The sequence below is a fragment of the Lepisosteus oculatus genome, chromosome 14, assembly GCF_040954835.1.
Source record: "Lepisosteus oculatus isolate fLepOcu1 chromosome 14, fLepOcu1.hap2, whole genome shotgun sequence".
In the NCBI taxonomy this organism is placed as follows: Eukaryota; Metazoa; Chordata; class Actinopteri; order Semionotiformes; family Lepisosteidae; genus Lepisosteus; species Lepisosteus oculatus.
Window position 1 is genome coordinate 16,666,972 of NC_090709.1, and position 19,413 is coordinate 16,686,384.

Sequence of the window (19,413 nt, forward strand, 5' to 3'; positions counted from 1 at the left end):
CTGAAATATTAATAAGACTATGTAAGTATAAAAAGTAGAACAATTCAATTTATATAACTTATTTTTTATTCTTATTAGAAATGGGCTCACACACCAGAAGACACTAACGTTTATCTTCGTTAGAGTGTGTGAATAACAGTTTAACCCAAAATGTTTGTAATTGTGATTTTGTTAAAATGCAATAAATCGTCTATCAGCAGTAAGAAATTATTAAGAAAGTAAGAAATTGTTTTATTTCACAAACGGTAAGACGTGAAGAGAGTTTACAGTTCGTATCCTTCGCTTTGTCTTAACTTAAGCGTTCAGGATCCAACCCCGTGTGTGGATGGTTGTGTTTCTTGAATCTCTTGTAATCATCAAAAGTTGTTGTTTAGTCCTTCAGTACTTTCTCGAGTTGTACCATGGATATTTTAAACGATTAATACTATTCATGCTCTTTTGCCTTTTCCTTCACATATGGAAAAAGTTCAAAGTGTCCTTATGGCTGTGCTCCACATCTACACGACAGCACCTGTAACAGTACAGGACACGCAGTGAGGAATTCGCGCAGCTTTCAGTTTAGTGCGGAGTCCAGAGGGAGGACTCACTCGCTGAATGATTTCTCAAGAAATCCCGGGTGAGATTTAACAGGTGATTTCTTCAACAGCCACGACAAGTGTGGAGACGTTCTCTGGATTTCCTGAATATGACGTTAAATTAGTTCAAATCATTTGGTAGTTAACAGAACTAAATGCTTTGGAGGTACATTTAAAACAGCAGAGCAACACTGTAGCACTTTGTGTGTGACTGAACTTAATTGTGTAAACCTGGCTCTCTATGAACACCGACAAAGAGTTCTCACTCAACAGAAGATTGCGATGTGAGCACAATAATGTAAAGCACATGGAGATGCCAGGGATTGAACCCGGGACCTCATACATGCAAAGCATGCGCTCTACCACTGAGCTACATCCCCACTGGTGTGTGCTCAGGGAGAATGCCTGCAATTTCCCACTTTCGTGTTTCCTCTACTACAGAGTAAATTCATGGGAATGAAGAAATAAGGAAGGAAAAATAATCGCATTGAAGCTTCCAGAGACTGGGCAAAAACGAATCAGTTATTTTTATATCCAGTCACACGGGCGACAGTGGTTAATTCCTCGACGGGGAAGTGCTTTTTTACCTCCTTACTCTGCTGTCTTTTAATTCTGTTTTCTTTGAAAGCTTTTTGCATCTTTTAAGTGCTCTCGGTTAAACTATGCATAGAACAACAGCAGTACTGATGATTTTCATGGACCGATGCACACTTCTGTACAACTCCAGTGATAAAGCCCTGTCTGTAAATATTGTTGAAGAACGAAAAAGGGTGAAACAACGCTCCAACCACAGGAATGGTAACCAGAAGGATCGTGTTCTAATTTAATATGTCATTTTGAGATGCCTTGTCAACGCAGACAGGTGTTAGAGCTGAACAAATAATTTATAGTGGTGGTTGTAAACATGGAACATGTTGTTTCTATACCAGGAAGAAAGGAGCAGACTCTTAAACTCTTTAACTCTCAAGTTAAAAGAGACAAAAACGACACCTAATCACAGCTAACATTAATTAAAATGACATCACAACAAAAGAGCAGAGCCTTAAGTGAATCAAATTCGTTTTCATTAAATGTCTGTGTCTTCATCACTTTGACCGGGGTAAAGTTAGCTTGAAGTTCGAAAACGATTTTGGCATGCCTGTAGCGTTTTTATGAAACAATTGCTTTGTATATACAATTGTTTTGTGTATAAAGTACATTGTGAATGTTCTCACAGCCTTCAGTTTGTCTTTTTATTCCACACACGAATATTCTTGTGCCATATCACATATCATATAACACAGAACGCCTTCAAACCAAATGCATTTTAAAGACCACGACTTTGAAAATTTTCACAACCCCTCCATAAACATATCAGTGAGCTAATTATCCTTTTCTGACAGTCGGGGTTTTGATTGATGCGCAATTACGCACCATCTGGAACACTGGGGGACCGCTGTATACATACATACGTTCACAACGCAGAAATACTGCTCAATAGAGTTTCATGCGAAAAACCCATATATGACCATAGGAAGCAGATCAGCAGTTTCCAATTACCCAGACTGTCAGCACGGGAATAAAGCTTTGTTTTATTTCTGAAACCCTTTATTTCCTGTTTTCATTCTGCATGAAAATTCCTATTCTTAACTCAACAGCTTTTTAAAAACAGCACCCATGATGTTCAAATCATGATGTCCATGATTGTTTACACAGAAGACTGGGAGAGCTTTGGGTTGTGAATCTCTTTTTCTCATGGTTTTATTGAATGTGGCACTGTGCACTAGGATAGGGGGATGCTGTTCACAAGCCAATAGCATTTAAACCACAGCACCCACAATGCTGCAAGTAAGTGTTTTACACACTAAGCAGGTCCTCTGACCTTTCCCAGCCTTGCTTTGGGTTGTGAAACCTCCTTCAGTTTTTTTATGATTTTTTCCAATACGGCACCATTTAGACATGCAATACACTGGGATAGGGAGGTCCTCTTCATGACTCAATAGCATTTGAAGCACAACATTCACAATGCTACAACCAAGTGTTTTACACACCAGACAGCCCCCCTCACCTTATACAACCTTGTGTTGGGTTGTGAAAGTGTTCTTTCTTTTTTATGATTTTTTTTAATATGGGGGTCTTCTTAATACATGGGGTACATGCGGATAGAGCCTTAAAAGGTGGCTTCTCAAAGCTCTTTACAGAATGACAACAACAATAAATAAAAATACACAAGATAAAACACAATTACAATATATAGAGGAGACCGTGGATGGTGGTACTAAGAAAAGCAGAGGGGTGAAGAATGGAACCAGTTCAGTAAAGGCTTTTCTAAAGAAGAGGGTTTTGAGTCTGGATTTGAAGTAGTTTAGAGAAGGTGACTCTGTGATATCCTTGGGGAGAGAGTTCCAGGGCTTGGGGCATAACAGGAGAAGGCCCTGTCACCCACAGAATGTAGATGGGCTTGGGGAACAGTTAGGAGAGCAGAATTAGAAGAGAGAAGGTTGCGAGGTGGGGAGTAGGGCGATAATAGTTCAGACAGGTAATGAGGTGCCAAGCCATGCAGAGCCTTATAGGTGAGCATGAGAAATTTCATGTGCATTTTTTCCCCTCTGTAACAAGAAACATGTGCACTCTGAATTGAGTAGGTGTCAAATTTGTAAACCTGAAATTATTTTTTGGTCATATAGTCATTAAGATCCAAAAGACTTGGACAGAGATTCAACGAGCCCAGGCATAGAGACTGAGTGTCAAGCGAGCAGGAGCGGTGAGGAAGGAGACTGCGAGAGCATAGATATATCTAGATATACAGTACATTTAGGACTCAGTACCGATAACACTGCTGCTATTGATGGAGTAGAAATAAGTGTATTGGTAGTTTTATCTGAGGCAAGAAGTACTAGAACACCTCCTATACAAATGTTAGGATTCAGAGCAAGAAATATTTTTCCACCTCACCCAATGGTATTGCATTAACGAAGCTGAATCTGGCTTCTTATTCGCCAGCTTCTTCTGCCTTAAATGCTGCTGCTGTGATGTTATGCCGCCTTTCACCTGTAGATGGCTCTTTACAGTAATTTTTAAAAGTACTAATCGGGATGGATTACTGTATTTATCCTCAGCAAAGGGGAATATGTAAGTAGTGAATATCCAAATAGAATTTTTGTGTGAAACACATTTCAGAAAATTGTAAACCAATTTTCAAAACTCACAATAACACAAACACAATAAGTAAATAAGACAAAGGCAAAACATAAGTTCACAGGCACTTTCTGCATATTTACCACGACCTTACCTTCTGATCATAAAAAGTCTTAAAATCTTGCATTTTACAAGAAATTCTAATATAAATGGGACATTTAGAACATGGCATATGATAATATATAGTTAACCGAGGATGAGCAACAGGTGATGGCACTTTCTGCTTCTTGCTATAAACCTACCCCCTGGTTATAAAAATATCTAAAAAGTCTGACATTGAGGTGTGAGAGACAATTGAACAGACTATCAAAATTCTGAACTTTAGGAAATTTTACTGTGCCGTTTTTAAATATGACCCTGTGAACATGGCATGTCCCTCCTTCCTCATTACCAAAACATCTCAATGTTCCGACACTATGTACATTACAACACTTCACTGTTGCATTTCAGTTGTGACATTGTGAACATGGCATGTTAAAGTATATAGAAAATCTAGATCAGTACAGGCTAAATGCAATTCATAGTGATTTATCATTTTCTTACTTTCTAAATAAAAAAATTTCAGTGATTATGACACTTCGATATGACATAAAATATGCTTCAATGACAGAATAAATAACCATGGAAAAAATACCCACAGTGGACATTCATATTTGTGATTATAGGAATGTTAAATATCAGGTGAGTAGCTGCGTCAGCATGCGTAGGCTGCAAAGGAACAAGTAAAAGGTTATTCCATGCTGAAAAGAGAAGAAAGGAAACAACGTGTTGGCCGTGGAGCCTTCTTCAGGTGTTAGAAAGACAGGGCAGTATGCAAAGATACATTTCTTTTTAGCTTTGCTGACTGCAGTTTTTCTTTGATGACAACATCAAAGACATTAAGGAATTCTTACAGCTAACAGCTCCACATCAACTTCCTTTTATAACTAACCTCATCAGATCTCTCAACTCCCAACTCTTCCAGTTTCTCACTTCAGAGAAGGATAAAAAACTCAATCATCCTCTACAGAGAAAAACCATCAACACCTCCACCAATCCTAACCTTGTTGTTACTGTACCCTCTGGCCTTTCCCTTTCACCCCTTTGCATCCTCAGCTAACATTTTAATATTACAACACAATTACAATAGATTGTACAGTGTTTACAGTTTAAAATTAAGGTAAATATGTCAAAATATTAAAATCCAACTGCACAGTGCTAACAAAACAATGCTTGTCAAGTTCTCAAACAAATCTGCATTGTATTTTTAAAATATTTCAGTAGAGGATGTGACGGGAGTATAAATGACGATTCAACGATCATTTTTCTTGGGTGAATATGGTTTTCTGGGGAGTTGCGATGTTGGGCATTATTGGACATTTTTGACACGTGTTGAACAGTCGCATTTTCTACAAATATTAAAATAGCTATGGTTTAGCTCAAAAATCCAATCGACCTATGCGAAAACAATGTTTACATCACAAAAGAAACCCATCCCTGGTTGGACTTGAACCACCAACCTTTTGGATAACAACCAAATGCACTAACCGATCGGGCCACAGACACTGACTGGTGGAGAATTTTCTCGAATCCCCCCCAAAAAAAAAAATCTCTTACCGTTCTTTTTGCCGGCCGGTAATATTTCTTCTGCACTGATAACCAAGAACTGAATTTCATGTTTCGCAAGCTGTGTGAATTTAATCAAAAACAAGTTTTCCAGAAAGGAAATGAACACATGCATTTAACGAAATCAAGCCCTTTGTGAGTGCCCAAAATGGTACGTTCTGTACTACAAGATAGGAAGAAATACACAGCTGGGATTCAAACCGCAGTTCTTTTGTTTAATAAAGAGGGACTTTAACCAACTTGTTAGGAACCCCTGGTGAGAAGATACACGGATCCTGTGCAGACGCAGGCACGGGTGATAGATGAGGCAGGCGAACAAACCAGAACGAGAGGCAAGGTCGTAGTCAAAAGGCGAAAGGCAAGTCGTAATCCAGGAAGTTCACCGGTAGCAGACAGTCCGAGTCGAGAGGCGAGGTGCAAAGTCGAAAAGGCAGAAGGGGAATCCAAAATCCAGAATAAACGAGGTACGGGGAAAAACGCCAGGTAGAGCTCTCAAGGAGTAGACTCAATACCGAGCAGTGGGAAGCAGGTGAAGATGGTTTAAATAGCAGTGCGCACCGCAATGAGTGTGCGCAGGTGGTTTAACTCGTGCGGCGGCGTTTGTTAATAATCACCCGCTGCTGGGTCTGATTAGCTCGCTTACGCTTTGGTCTTGACTGCCTGGTGGTCGTGACACAACTAAGCTACGGTGACATGACATCCAACCCCTTTTACAGCCACTTGGACACATCGCTCTGAGACATCTGCATTCAGAAAGCGCTGAACCTGCTCTCAGAGCAAATGGCCTCTTTTACATACAGTAGCAGCCCCGACAACGAGAAACTAAGAGAATTGGCTTTTATCTGGCATTTTTCATGTCCAATGCGTTTGACATCTCCCAAGGGCAACAGAGTTCTTTTGCAACACTATTTCTTCTTCTTTTTTATTTCTGTCCGCTTTGATAAAAAATGAGAAATCGTGCAAGGGAAAAATGTCTTTTTTTCATAGAGAAAACGTGGACCGGGAAATGTTGTGTTGAGAAGAAGTGATTTAACATGATACGTGACCTGATTTATAGGAGCAAATGCTCACCCAGCAAGGTCTGGAGAAGTTGAAGAGTCTGGTGGATGTGATAAATATACGGTGTTGTGGAAGAAAACAGTCTTTCTTTGAATTCTCAATCAATTGGAATTTCAGTGCGAAACATAAACCCTTTGTCTGATTTAAAGAGATTATATTTTAAAACTCATAAAAAATCAGAAAACACATGTTTCTCACTTTGAAATTTTAGACAGGGCGTTATATTACTAGTAGCGACGCTGAGCACACTATGGGGGAATTCAGGTTATGTGAAATACCAGCAGTTTAATAAATAACACATCTGATTTTAGATCATAAGATTGTAGGTTCGACTTCTACCTTGCTTGTGTAAATTTTATTCAAGCTCCTCAGTAATAGATGTCTATTATGTAATGAACCGCACCTGAAAGCAAACATTGGGTCTGTTTCCTCTGTTTTCCAGCATGAAATAGCAAATCGTTACAAAAAGTACCTGCTAATGTCCAATAGCGTTTTTTTTTCAAATTACATTTTCAGGCTTCAGACACTTTTTAATAAAACAAAAGTGTCCAGAAACTCCCTAACTTTCAGGTTTGCTTGAACCTGTATTAAAAGAAGTTATTTGAAACTTCCGGGATTCCATTCTCTGATGTAGCTGTCTCTAAAGACAGATGTGATGTTTCGCAGATGTGAACTGTGCCTTCTCTCTTGTGTTCAAGGGTATTCGCTGTGGGAGATCCTAACTGTATGTCCAGTAGGGCTCTATTTTGTTTAGATTATCTATGTGGTGTACAGATAGAACTCAACTACATGGTGTGAATTCCGTGTTCAGGACGAGCAGAACCTGAAAAACTAAAAGCATTTCAGCATTTCAAAACTAAAAACATAATTTGAACACACAGCCTTCTGATGTGGAGTCAGGCATGCTACATTTGCGCCACAAGGTCACAGCTATAACCACAGAAACCAAAATAGTTAGAAATATGGAACACAACTGTTGTTCCCCAAGAAGGAAAGCTGTTTTGTACTGATGTCACTCCTGTTTATGTAACCCAGATTGTGAAGACGACTCTGCCCTATCAAAGACAAATGTTAAACAAAAGTTGGAAAGCACACTCTGAACCCATCTGTATATTTGATTCCCGCGATCCTTTCAAAGCTGCTCAGTACTTTGCAAGCAAATCAAATCATTTCAGGGAAGAAACTCAGTTTAATGAACTACTTTCGTATTTTCACTCGTTGATTTTGATCTTTGTATTCTCTTTCCATTCTCAGCAATAATATTTCAAAATTACAGTTCAGATTTATTGGAAAACTTCACAAGCATTATGAGATTAGGACTGTACAATTGTTTTTTTAATATCTTGGTATATTTACCTTCATTTTAATATAGATATAACCATAAATGTTGTTAAGCATATTGTACTTTTGTTGTACTTTTTAAAACATTTTAGCTGAGGACACACGGCGACTATTATACCTTGTGATACATGCAAGACATCTGTAAACGAAGATGTAATTACAATAAAATTGGCAATTAACAGAAAACCACAATTTGTATAATATTATTCCTCAATATCAATGATCAAAATGTATAAATTGATTGCTTCCTTAGTATTGCCAGGATCTATATTTAGCGTTCGGTAGCGATAACACTGCTGATATTGATTGAGTAAAAATCTATGATGTAGTGACAGCTTTATCTGAAGCGAGAAATCCTCGAACACCGCTTATGAAGTGTTAGGATTAATACCAAGAAATACCTTTTGTTTTCCCACCCAAAATGCTACTATTGCATTACACATTATGCAAACATTACCAGTTTTAGTAGCTTCTGGGCACGATTTTCCAAAACTGAAACTAAATACAAATGATTTAAGATGAACCATGTCCAAAAATTGTAAATCAGGACTAATACAATATCAAATGAAATTACTACAGAAGAAAAGGTTTAACTGAAATATGAATAAGACTATGCAAGCCTACAAAATAGAATAATTCAATTTATATAACTTATTTTTTTCTTATTTGAGAAATGGGCTCACACACCGGAAGACACTAACGTTTCTCTTCGTTAGAATATGTGAATAACAGTTTAACCCCAAATTTCTGTAATTGTGATTCTGTTAAAATTAAAAAAAGCATCTATCAATAGTAAGAAATTATCAAGAAAGTAAGAAATTGTGTTATTTCATAAACTGTAAGACATGAAGACATTTACAGGTTATATCCTTTGCTTTGTCTTTTAACACAAGCGTTCAGGATCCAAGCCCATATTCGGACGGTTGTGTTTCTCTTGTAATCATCAAATGGCATTGTTTTGTCCGTCAGTTCTTTCTCGAGTTGTACCATGGATATTTTATTCCATCAATACTTTTCATGCTCTTTTGCATTTTCCTTCACATACGGAAAAGAACTCAAGGCATTCTTCTCACTGTGCTACACAGTACAGGACACGCAGTGAGGAATTCGCGCAGCTTTCAGCTCAGTGCGGAATCCAGAGGGAGGACTCGCTCGGTGAATGATCTCTCAGGAAATCCCGGGTGAGGTTTTTCTGCAACAGCCACGACAAGTGTGAAGACGTTCTCTGGATTTCCTGAATGTGACTTTAAATTAGTTCACATTCTTTGGTAGTTAACAGAACTAAATGCTTTGGAGGTACATCTAAAACTGCAGAGAACACTGTAGCACTTCGAGTTTAATTGTGTAAACCTGGCTCTCTATGAACACGAGCAAAGAGTTCTCACTTGACAGAAGACTGCGATGTGAGCACAGTAACATAAAGCACTTGAAGATGCTAGGGATTGAACCTGGGACCTCATACATGTAAGACAAGCACTCTACCACTAAGCTACACCCCCGACATAGAGAACTTCCGAAGATGTGCAGGTGCTCACAGACCACAATCCATCTTTTGCATCTTTTAAGTGCTCTTGATTAAACTATGCATAGAAAAACAGCAGTACTGATGATTTTCATGGACTGATGCACACTTGTTCTGTACAACTCCAGTGATAAAACCTTGTCTGTAAATATTGTAGAACGTAAAAGGGTGAAACAACGCTCCAACCACAGGAATGGTAACAGAAAGGATCATTTTCTTATTTAATACCTCCTTTTGAGATGCCTTGTCAACGCACACAGACGTTAGAGCTGAACAAATATTTTGTACACAAGACGGCAATATTAGAATTCCTGTCTTCTTGATGGATTCAGACTGGTAGCCAGAGGACGCCGGGACAACGCCCATTGGACAACTGCTGGAACAGAGGCTGCAACAGAGCTTGTCAGCTGGTTTGGTGTTCGTGCCGGGAGATTCCAAATCCATACACAGTGGATAAGTAAACCCCATGTTCTACATTCTGTCTCGAGAATTCAGTTGTACCTCAAAAAAAGTTGTTATCAATTTAATTCATGAGTAATGTATTTACTTCCGAGTTTAGAGTAACAGTGGGTAATAACACTGATTAGCGATTTGGTAACCGAACGATATATATTGACATATATTCTCTGCTGTGTATCTTTGTGTTTGCATCTCTTCGAGATTATATACCTTGTATATTGATAACCCTCACAGTAAGGTCTGCCGCTCATATCCAGGCAGACTAGTATATGTTTGGTGCACAATTTATGTTAATAAATGTATCTCGTGTATTGAACCCGTGTGTGTGCGTTGTTAGTTGTTCTGACGATTGATTTTCTAAAAGCCACAACGAACAACCTCGTGATTACTGCTACAATTAATAATTGTCTCAGTAAACCCATCAAACCTCTACAACCACGATACACCACCATAAACTATATTAATTTAGGAACATAAACATATAGTGTAAACTGTATATGGCTGGTATTGGTAGTTTAAAGAAAAAATACACACCAGTATTCCACTTTCTTCCTAAACATTTTAAGCATCAAAGTCTTACATGTAGTAAGATTTTACCACGTTTCGGAAACGTTTTTACATGCTCCTTCTGACCATCTTAACTTTATATACTTTGTGAAAAGTCATAAGATATTCACATTTTCTGTGAATGTGCTCGTTATCGGAGTAAACAAAAGCATACTTTTAGAATTTGATTAATAGGGAATATAATATGGAATCACGTACCTAAAGAAATTAATAACGATATAATTATTTTTATGTACTGTAGCTCAAATAGTAGTATAATACACTTTCTATGGATACATGTGCTTCTACGCAACGCAGAAGCACATCCACAAGTAACATTACCTAGCTAAGAGAGGACATTGGCTAGCCATTATGATAAATACAGTGGAAAAAAGCAATTGGGAAAATAAGACCTGCTGATCTGTTATACATACCAGGAAGAGAACAGAATATGATTTTTTTCTGTTCGAAACGTGTGTTGTCTTTATGAAATTCATGTATTTTAAACGTTTAATTAAGAAGAAAAAAACTTACAGAAAGATACTAAGCTGATCACGAGATAGAAAGATCACCCGTTTTTCGCGCATAAAAAGTGGCTATTAACTGGGTGAACTGTTATTAACTGGAGTCAACTGGGTGAAAACACATAATATGAACATGAAACAAAACAAAAAATAAAAATAAGATACAATCTACAGACATTAAAACCGGTGTCATGGAAATATAACTATCAAGGAAGCCACAAGAGAGAGTTCTCACCTGAGTAAGGTCTTTATTTCAATATTGGGAGCAACCAGAGACTCAATTTGTTACAAGCAGTACAGGGTTTTCATAAGACGTTGCGCTGTAAAAAAGCTCAGCGCTTTCTCCATTCTAAAACTTCCACTTTCCCTAAGAGAAAACAGATTACATCAAAAAGCGAAAGAAGAAGCACTAGATATGTTATTCAAAGCTTATCAGTTACTTTCAGCTAATTCTAACGACCCAGACAGCATATATTGTTTTGGTACATTGTCTTCTAACGTAACCTAAACAGTGTATGTTGTTGACGCACTGTTTTCTAAAATTTTGCACGTACTGTAGCACAGCAATTACATCCTTGAAATATATTATCTAAAAGCCCCAATATATTTCTTTGCAAAGCTCTCTACATTTTAAGAATCAATTTACTTATTAGATTTCCACTTAAAGACTTGTTCGGCTGGCGTTCGGGGAGTCGCGTTTTTCAGAATTGTATTGAGATCGTTTTCCACAGAGCTCAGATGTCAAAGCACAGCAGCAGCTCTCCACAACGATCCTCTATAGCGCCCTTTCTCCCGCAGCCCCGTCCTCATTGGAAGGAAGCAAGAGTGAAAGGCTGAAGTGAAATAGAGCGGGGACGAAGGCAGTGAAGAGAGAGAACGTGGGAAGAAGAGAAAAACGCAAGGGAAAAAAAGCAGCGTCGTAAAAGAGGTGACGGAGCTGTCCTCTCAATAAGAAGGGTGCCAGCGAGACTTGCTATTGCTTACGGCCACACCCCCTTGAGCACGCCTGATCTCGTCTGATCTCGGAAGCTAAACAGGGATGGGCCTGGTTAGTACTTGGATGGGAGACCGCCTGGGAATACCAGGTGCTGTAAGCTTTTAAGCGCAGGAGGCGCCCTATCCCCGCTCGCTCGCTCATTCCCCTGTTCACACGTGCAGAGCGGCTTGTCCGTCTGTTTATTTGTCAGCTTTGGCGAGACACGGGTGCTTGTGTATTAGCGTGAGCGTTTTTTATTCTGATCAGGAACAGTTTAACAAGTCCGCAAAGGATCGAGGAAAGGTTTATCGCCAGCTGAAAAGAGACACAGCGCTTCGGCTGTGGAGACTTGTTCGGCTGGCGTTCGGAGAGTCGCGTTTTTCAGAATTATATTGAGATCGTTTTCCACAGAGCTCAGATGTCAAAGCACAGCAGCAGCTCTCCACAGCGATCCTCTATAGCGCCCTTTCTCCCGCAGCCCCGTCCTCATTGGAAGGAAGCAAGAGTGAAAGGCTGAAGTGAAATAGAGCGGGGACGAAGGCAGTGAAGAGAGAGAACGTGGGAAGAAGAGAAAAACGGAAGGGAAAAAAAGCAGCGTCGTAAAAGAGGTGATGGAGCTGTCCTCTCAATAAGAAGGGTGCCAGCGAACCTTGCTCTCGCTTACGGCCACACCCCCTTGAGCACGCCTGATCTCGTCTGATCTCGGAAGCTAAACAGGGATGGGCCTGGTTAGTACTTGGATGGGAGACCGCCTGGGAATACCAGGTGCTGTAAGCTTTTAAGCGCAGGAGGCGCCCTATCCCCGCTCGCTCGCTCATTCCCCTGTTCACACGTGCAGAGCGGCTTGTCCGTCTGTTTATTTGTCAGCTTTGGCGAGACACGGGTGCTTGTGTATTAGCGTGAGCGTTTTTTATTCTGATCAGGAACAGTTTAACAAGTCCGCAAAGGATCGAGGAAAGGTTTATCGCCAGCTGAAAAGAGACACAGCGCTTCGGCTGTGGAGACTTGTTCGGCTGGCGTTCGGAGAGTCGCGTTTTTCAGAATTATATTGAGATCGTTTTCCACAGAGCTCAGATGTCAAAGCACAGCAGCAGCTCTCCACAGCGATCCTCTATAGCGCCCTTTCTCCCGCAGCCCCGTCCTCATTGGAAGGAAGCAAGAGTGAAAGGCTGAAGTGAAATAGAGCGGGGACGAAGGCAGTGAAGAGAGAGAACGTGGGAAGAAGAGAAAAACGCAAGGGAAAAAAAGCAGCGTCGTAAAAGAGGTGACGGAGCTGTCCTCTCAATAAGAAGGGTGCCAGCGAGCCTTGCTCTCGCTTACGGCCACACCCCCTTGAGCACGCCTGATCTCGTCTGATCTCGGAAGCTAAACAGGGATGGGCCTGGTTAGTACTTGGATGGGAGACCGCCTGGGAATACCAGGTGCTGTAAGCTTTTAAGCGCAGGAGGCGCCCTATCCCCGCTCGCTCGCTCATTCCCCTGTTCACACGTGCAGTGCGGCTTGTCCGTCTGTTTATTTGTCAGCTTTGGCGAGACACGGGTGCTTGTGTATTAGCGTGAGCGTTTTTTATTCTGATCATGAACAGTTTAACAAGTCCGCAAAGGATCGAGGAAAGGTTTATCGCCAGCTGAAAAGAGACACAGCGCTTCGGCTGTGGAGATTTGTTCGGTTGGCGTTCGGAGAGTCGCGTTTTTCAGAATTGTATTGAGATCGTTTTCCACAGAGCTCAGATGTCAAAGCACAGCAGCAGCTCTCCACAGCGATCCTCTATAGCGCCCTTTCTCCCGCAGCTCCGTCCTCATTGGAAGGAAGCAAGAGTGAAAGGCTGAAGTGAAATAGAGCGGGGACGAAGGCAGTGAAGAGAGAGAACGTGGGAAGAAGAGAAAAACGCAAGGGAAAAAAAGCAGCGTCGTAAAAGAGGTGACGGAGCTGTCCTCTCAATAAGAAGGGTGCCAGCGAGCCTTGCTCTCGCTTACGGCCACACCCCCTTGAGCACGCCTGATCTCGTTTGATCTCGGAAGCTAAACAGGGATGGGCCTGGTTAGTACTTGGATGGGAGACCGCCTGGGAATACCAGGTGCTGTAAGCTTTTAAGCGCAGGAGGCGCCCTATCCCCGCTCGCTCGCTCATTCCCCTGTTCACACGTGCAGTGCGGCTTGTCCGTCTGTTTATTTGTCAGCTTTGGCGAGACACGGGTGCTTGTGTATTAGCGTGAGCGTTTTTTATTCTGATCAGGAACAGTTTAACAAGTCCGCAAAGGATCGAGGAAAGGTTTATCGCCAGCTGAAAAGAGACACAGCGCTTCGGCTGTGGAGACTTGTTCGGCTGGCGTTCGGAGAGTCGCGTTTTTCAGAATTATATTGAGATCGTTTTCCACAGAGCTCAGATGTCAAAGCACAGCAGCAGCTCTCCACAGCGATCCTCTATAGCGCCCTTTCTCCCGCAGCCCCGTCCTCATTGGAAGGAAGCAAGAGTGAAAGGCTGAAGTGAAATAGAGCGGGGACGAAGGCAGTGAAGAGAGAGAACGTGGGAAGAAGAGAAAAACGCAAGGGAAAAAAAGCAGCGTCGTAAAAGAGGTGACGGAGCTGTCCTCTCAATAAGAAGGGTGCCAGCGAGCCTTGCTCTCGCTTACGGCCACACCCCCTTGAGCACGCCTGATCTCGTCTGATCTCGGAAGCTAAACAGGGATGGGCCTGGTTAGTACTTGGATGGGAGACCGCCTGGGAATACCAGGTGCTGTAAGCTTTTAAGCGCAGGAGGCGCCCTATCCCCGCTCGCTCGCTCATTCCCCTGTTCACACGTGCAGTGCGGCTTGTCCGTCTGTTTATTTGTCAGCTTTGGCGAGACACGGGTGCTTGTGTATTAGCGTGAGCGTTTTTTATTCTGATCATGAACAGTTTAACAAGTCCGCAAAGGATCGAGGAAAGGTTTATCGCCAGCTGAAAAGAGACACAGCGCTTCGGCTGTGGAGATTTGTTCGGTTGGCGTTCGGAGAGTCGCGTTTTTCAGAATTGTATTGAGATCGTTTTCCACAGAGCTCAGATGTCAAAGCACAGCAGCAGCTCTCCACAGCGATCCTCTATAGCGCCCTTTCTCCCGCAGCTCCGTCCTCATTGGAAGGAAGCAAGAGTGAAAGGCTGAAGTGAAATAGAGCGGGGACGAAGGCAGTGAAGAGAGAGAACGTGGGAAGAAGAGAAAAACGCAAGGGAAAAAAAGCAGCGTCGTAAAAGAGGTGACGGAGCTGTCCTCTCAATAAGAAGGGTGCCAGCGAGCCTTGCTCTCGCTTACGGCCACACCCCCTTGAGCACGCCTGATCTCGTTTGATCTCGGAAGCTAAACAGGGATGGGCCTGGTTAGTACTTGGATGGGAGACCGCCTGGGAATACCAGGTGCTGTAAGCTTTTAAGCGCAGGAGGCGCCCTATCCCCGCTCGCTCGCTCATTCCCCTGTTCACACGTGCAGTGCGGCTTGTCCGTCTGTTTGTCAGCTTTGGCGAGACACGGGTGCTTGTGTATTAGCGTGAGCGTTTTTTATTCTGATCATGAACAGTTTTACAAGTCCGCAAAGGATCGAGGAAAGGTTTATCGCCAGCTGAAAAGAGACACAGCGCTTCGGCTGTGGAGACTTGTTCGGCTGGCATTCGGAGAGTCGCGTTTTTCAGAATTGTATTGAGATCGTTTTCCACAGAGCTCAGATGTCAAAGCACAGCAGCAGCTCTCCACAGCGATCCTCTATAGCGCCCTTTCTCCCGCAGCTCCGTCCTCATTGGAAGGAAGCAAGAGTGAAAGGCTGAAGTGAAATAGAGCGGGGACGAAGGCAGTGAAGAGAGAGAACGTGGGAAGAAGAGAAAAACGCAAGGGAAAAAAAGCAGCGTCGTAAAAGAGGTGACGGAGCTGTCCTCTCAATAAGAAGGGTGCCAGCGAGCCTTGCTCTTGCTTACGGCCACACCCCCTTGAGCACGCCTGATCTCGTCTGATTTCGGAAGCTAAACAGGGATGGGCCTGGTTAGTAATTGGATGGGAGACCGCCTGGGAATACCAGGTGCTGTAAGCTTTTAAGCGCAGGAGGCGCCCTATCCCCGCTCGCTCGCTCATCCCCCTGTTCACACGTGCAGTGCGGCTTGTCCGTCTGTTTATTTGTCAGCTTTGGCGAGACACGGGTGCTTCTGTATTAGCGTGAGCGTTTTTTATTCTGATCATGAACAGTTTAACAAGTCCGCAAAGGATCGAGGAAAGGTTTATCGCCAGCTGAAAAGAGACACAGCGCTTCGGCTGTGGAGATTTGTTCGGTTCGCGTTCGGAGAGTCGCGTTTTTCAGAATTGTATTGAGATCGTTTTCCACAGAGCTCAGATGTCAAAGCACAGCAGCAGCTCTCCACAGCGATCCTCTATAGCGCCCTTTCTCCCGCAGCTCCGTCCTCATTGGAAGGAAGCAAGAGTGAAAGGCTGAAGTGAAATAGAGCGGGGACGAAGGCAGTGAAGAGAGAGAACGTGGGAAGAAGAGAAAAACGCAAGGGAAAAAAAGCAGCGTCGTAAAAGAGGTGACGGAGCTGTCCTCTCAATAAGAAGGGTGCCAGCGAGCCTTGCTCTCGCTTACGGCCACACCCCCTTGAGCACGCCTGATCTCGTCTGATCTCGGAAGCTAAACAGGGATGGGCCTGGTTAGTACTTGGATGGGAGACCGCCTGGGAATACCAGGTGCTGTAAGCTTTTAAGCGCAGGAGGCGCCCTATCCCCGCTCGCTCGCTCATTCCCCTGTTCACACGTGCAGTGCGGCTTGTCCGTCTGTTTATTTGTCAGCTTTGGCGAGACACGGGTGCTTGTGTATTAGCGTGAGCGTTTTTTATTCTGATCATGAACAGTTTAACAAGTCCGCAAAGGATCGAGGAAAGGTTTATCGCCAGCTGAAAAGAGACACAGCGCTTCGGCTGTGGAGACTTGTTCGGCTGGCGTTCGGAGAGTCGCGTTTTTCAGAATTGTATTGAGATCGTTTTCCACAGAGCTCAGATGTCAAAGCACAGCAGCAGCTCTCCACAGCGATCCTCTATAGCGCCCTTTCTCCCGCAGCTCCGTCCTCATTGGAAGGAAGCAAGAGTGAAAGGCTGAAGTGAAATAGAGCGGGGACAAAGGCAGTGAAGAGAGAGAACGTGGGAAGAAGAGAAAAACGCAAGCGAAAAAAAGCAGCGTCGTAAAAGAGGTGACGGAGCTGTCCTCTCAATAAGAAGGGTCCCAGCGAGCCTTGCTCTCGCTTACGGCCACACCCCCTTGAGCACGCCTGATCTCGTCTGATCTCGGAAGCTAAACAGGGATGGGCCTGGTAAGTACTTGGATGGGAGACCGCCTGGGAATACCAGGTGCTGTAAGCTTTTAAGCGCAGGAGGCGCCCTATCCCCGCTCGCTCGCTCATTCCCCTGTTCACACGTGCAGTGCGGCTTGTCCGTCTGTTTATTTGTCAGCTTTGGCGAGACACGGGTGCTTGTGTATTAGCGTGAGCGTTTTTTATTCTGATCAGGAACAGTTTAACAAGTCCGCAAAGGATCGAGGAAAGGTTTATCGCCAGCTGAAAAGAGACACAGCGCTTCGGCTGTGGAGACTTGTTCGGCTGGCGTTCGGAGAGTCGCGTTTTTCAGAATTGTATTGAGATCGTTTTCCACAGAGCTCAGATGTCAAAGCACAGCAGCAGCTCTCCACAGCGATCCTCTATAGCGCCCTTTCTCCCACAGCTCCGTCCTCATTGGAAGGAAGCAAGAGTGAAAGGCTGAAGTGAAATAGAGCGGGGACGAAGGCAGTGAAGAGAGAGAACGTGGGAAGAAGAGAAAAACGCAAGGGAAAAAAAGCAGCGTCGTAAAAGAGGTGACGGAGCTGTCCTCTCAATAAGAAGGGTGCCAGCGAGCCTTGCTCTCGCTTACGGCCACACCCCCTTGAGCACGCCTGATCTCGTCTGATTTCGGAAGCTAAACAGGGATGGGCCTGGTTAGTACTTGGATGGGAGACCGCCTGGGAATACCAGGTGCTGTAAGCTTTTAAGCGCAGGAGGCGCCCTATCCCCGCTCGCTCGCTCATTCCCCTGTTCACACGTGCAGTGCGGCTTGTCCGTCTGTTTATTTGTCAGCTTTGGCGAGACACGGGTGCTTGTGTATTAGCGTGAGCGTTTTTTATTCTGATCAGGAACAGTTTAACAAGTCCGCAAAGGATCGAGGAAAGGTTTATCGCCAGCTGAAAAGAGACACAGCGCTTCGGCTGTGGAGACTTTATTAATAAGGCCCCTCAGTAGTTGAGATCTCTGTTATACCCATCTAGAAACATGCAATCAGCATGTTATTGCTGAAGCAATAGTCACAACATTATTCCACACCTGGGTGAGAAGCGGGTTATGATGACAGTCATGCTTTCTACACCTTATACTGAGCTCAGAAATGGACCAAGCGGACATCTCACGAGCAGATCCCTCCGCGTATAAGAAAGGCAACTTGTCTCAGCAAAAATACCACGGATTCACATCCAAAATATGATAAAAAGGCAAAAACCCCACACTTGGAATGCAAACGTACCCTAAAAAGGAAACACGGTTTTAAAACGAACTTGATTTTCCCCTGGAGAAACCTTTTTATGGACACACATCGCATCTATTACACATGTAGAACTAAATATAAAGATAAAACTTAATATAAGAAGTCATGACATATCACACATGATGAAGTCTGGTCCAGAATAAACAGTTTACACTGACCCACCTTTATTTACCCTGGTCACTCACTTCTATTAACTGTTTAACTGGGTAACAAATTAATATTTGTTTCAATTTGGGATCTACACCTGGGAGCCCTGAAATGTTGGCCAGAGGGGAGAAGCTGATATTCAGACGTGTGAATATATTAAAAAAAAGGATCTGATGTTGTTTTTCACCTGTCTAATCAAAGCTTGTTCAAAAATTATCTGATTATAGGACACACGAGTTTATAATCATACTCATTCCACTTTTTAACCCCGTATATATGCACAATACGAAACGTATATACACTAAATCTCACGTGTGTCTCCCATAATATACATTTCTTTACGAAAATTAGGAACACTTACTACAATTATCAACCCCCCATGACGAGGCAATATTTCATACCTTTGTTTCTTTGTGGGTTCAAAGTTCTGTCCTGTCGTTTCACACGTAATGTTTTGGTAGTTATCTCAATTTTCCTTTGCAATTATCTCCAAGATCATCATCAACTTTTTGTAAAACGCTATGCACAACTGATATTTAAAGAAAGTCCTGTACCAAAACGTCTTCGTAGGGAAAGACAACTTTTTTTTCCTTACGTTAGTTGCTACACGGTTACTCAGAAAATCCATTAACCGCCTTTAAAAAAAAGTTTCGTTTTTTATTGTGGTTCACTGACATTTCTGTCACAATTCTGAGGGACCTCAAATAAAATTCACTTGCGGACGTTTAAAATACAAAAAATGGCGTGTAATGTTGCGAAGGGCTACTGTTTTTTTTATAGTTTGTCGATTGTAAGGGACGTGGGCCGCGACAGAAATACTGGACGGGGTGGGAAAAGGTTTATTGATGGTTTATTGTACCGCAACGGTCACAATTGACTCACCAGCAAAGATGGCGCCGGAGCCACATCGA

General features: G+C 42.8%; 10 non-coding genes and 2 pseudogenes across 10 annotated transcripts; 10 read left to right on the forward strand and 2 right to left on the reverse strand.

Annotated features, from left to right (window-relative positions):
• The window catches only part of LOC138242774 (zinc finger and SCAN domain-containing protein 2-like), a 587,776-nt pseudogene that overhangs the window by 307,714 nt on the left and 260,649 nt on the right, over positions 1-19,413 (reverse strand).
• On the reverse strand, positions 884-955 carry trnaa-ugc (transfer RNA alanine (anticodon UGC)). The gene has a single exon. It is a non-coding gene; the product is annotated as a tRNA-Ala (tRNA).
• On the forward strand, positions 11,787-11,905 carry LOC138243912 (5S ribosomal RNA). The gene has a single exon (XR_011192527.1). It is a non-coding gene; the product is annotated as a 5S ribosomal RNA (ribosomal RNA).
• On the forward strand, positions 12,443-12,561 carry LOC138243914 (5S ribosomal RNA). The gene has a single exon (XR_011192528.1). It is a non-coding gene; the product is annotated as a 5S ribosomal RNA (ribosomal RNA).
• On the forward strand, positions 13,099-13,217 carry LOC138243915 (5S ribosomal RNA). The gene has a single exon (XR_011192529.1). It is a non-coding gene; the product is annotated as a 5S ribosomal RNA (ribosomal RNA).
• On the forward strand, positions 13,755-13,873 carry LOC138244902 (5S ribosomal RNA). The gene has a single exon (XR_011193517.1). It is a non-coding gene; the product is annotated as a 5S ribosomal RNA (ribosomal RNA).
• Positions 14,411-14,529, forward strand: LOC138243916 (5S ribosomal RNA). Its single transcript, XR_011192530.1, has one exon. It is a non-coding gene; the product is annotated as a 5S ribosomal RNA (ribosomal RNA).
• LOC138244903 (5S ribosomal RNA) lies at positions 15,067-15,185 on the forward strand. Its single transcript, XR_011193518.1, has one exon. It is a non-coding gene; the product is annotated as a 5S ribosomal RNA (ribosomal RNA).
• On the forward strand, positions 15,719-15,837 carry LOC138218138 (5S ribosomal RNA; annotated as a pseudogene).
• On the forward strand, positions 16,375-16,493 carry LOC138243918 (5S ribosomal RNA). Its single transcript, XR_011192532.1, has one exon. It is a non-coding gene; the product is annotated as a 5S ribosomal RNA (ribosomal RNA).
• LOC138245003 (5S ribosomal RNA) lies at positions 17,031-17,149 on the forward strand. Its single transcript, XR_011193620.1, has one exon. It is a non-coding gene; the product is annotated as a 5S ribosomal RNA (ribosomal RNA).
• Positions 17,687-17,805, forward strand: LOC138216662 (5S ribosomal RNA). The gene has a single exon (XR_011180374.1). It is a non-coding gene; the product is annotated as a 5S ribosomal RNA (ribosomal RNA).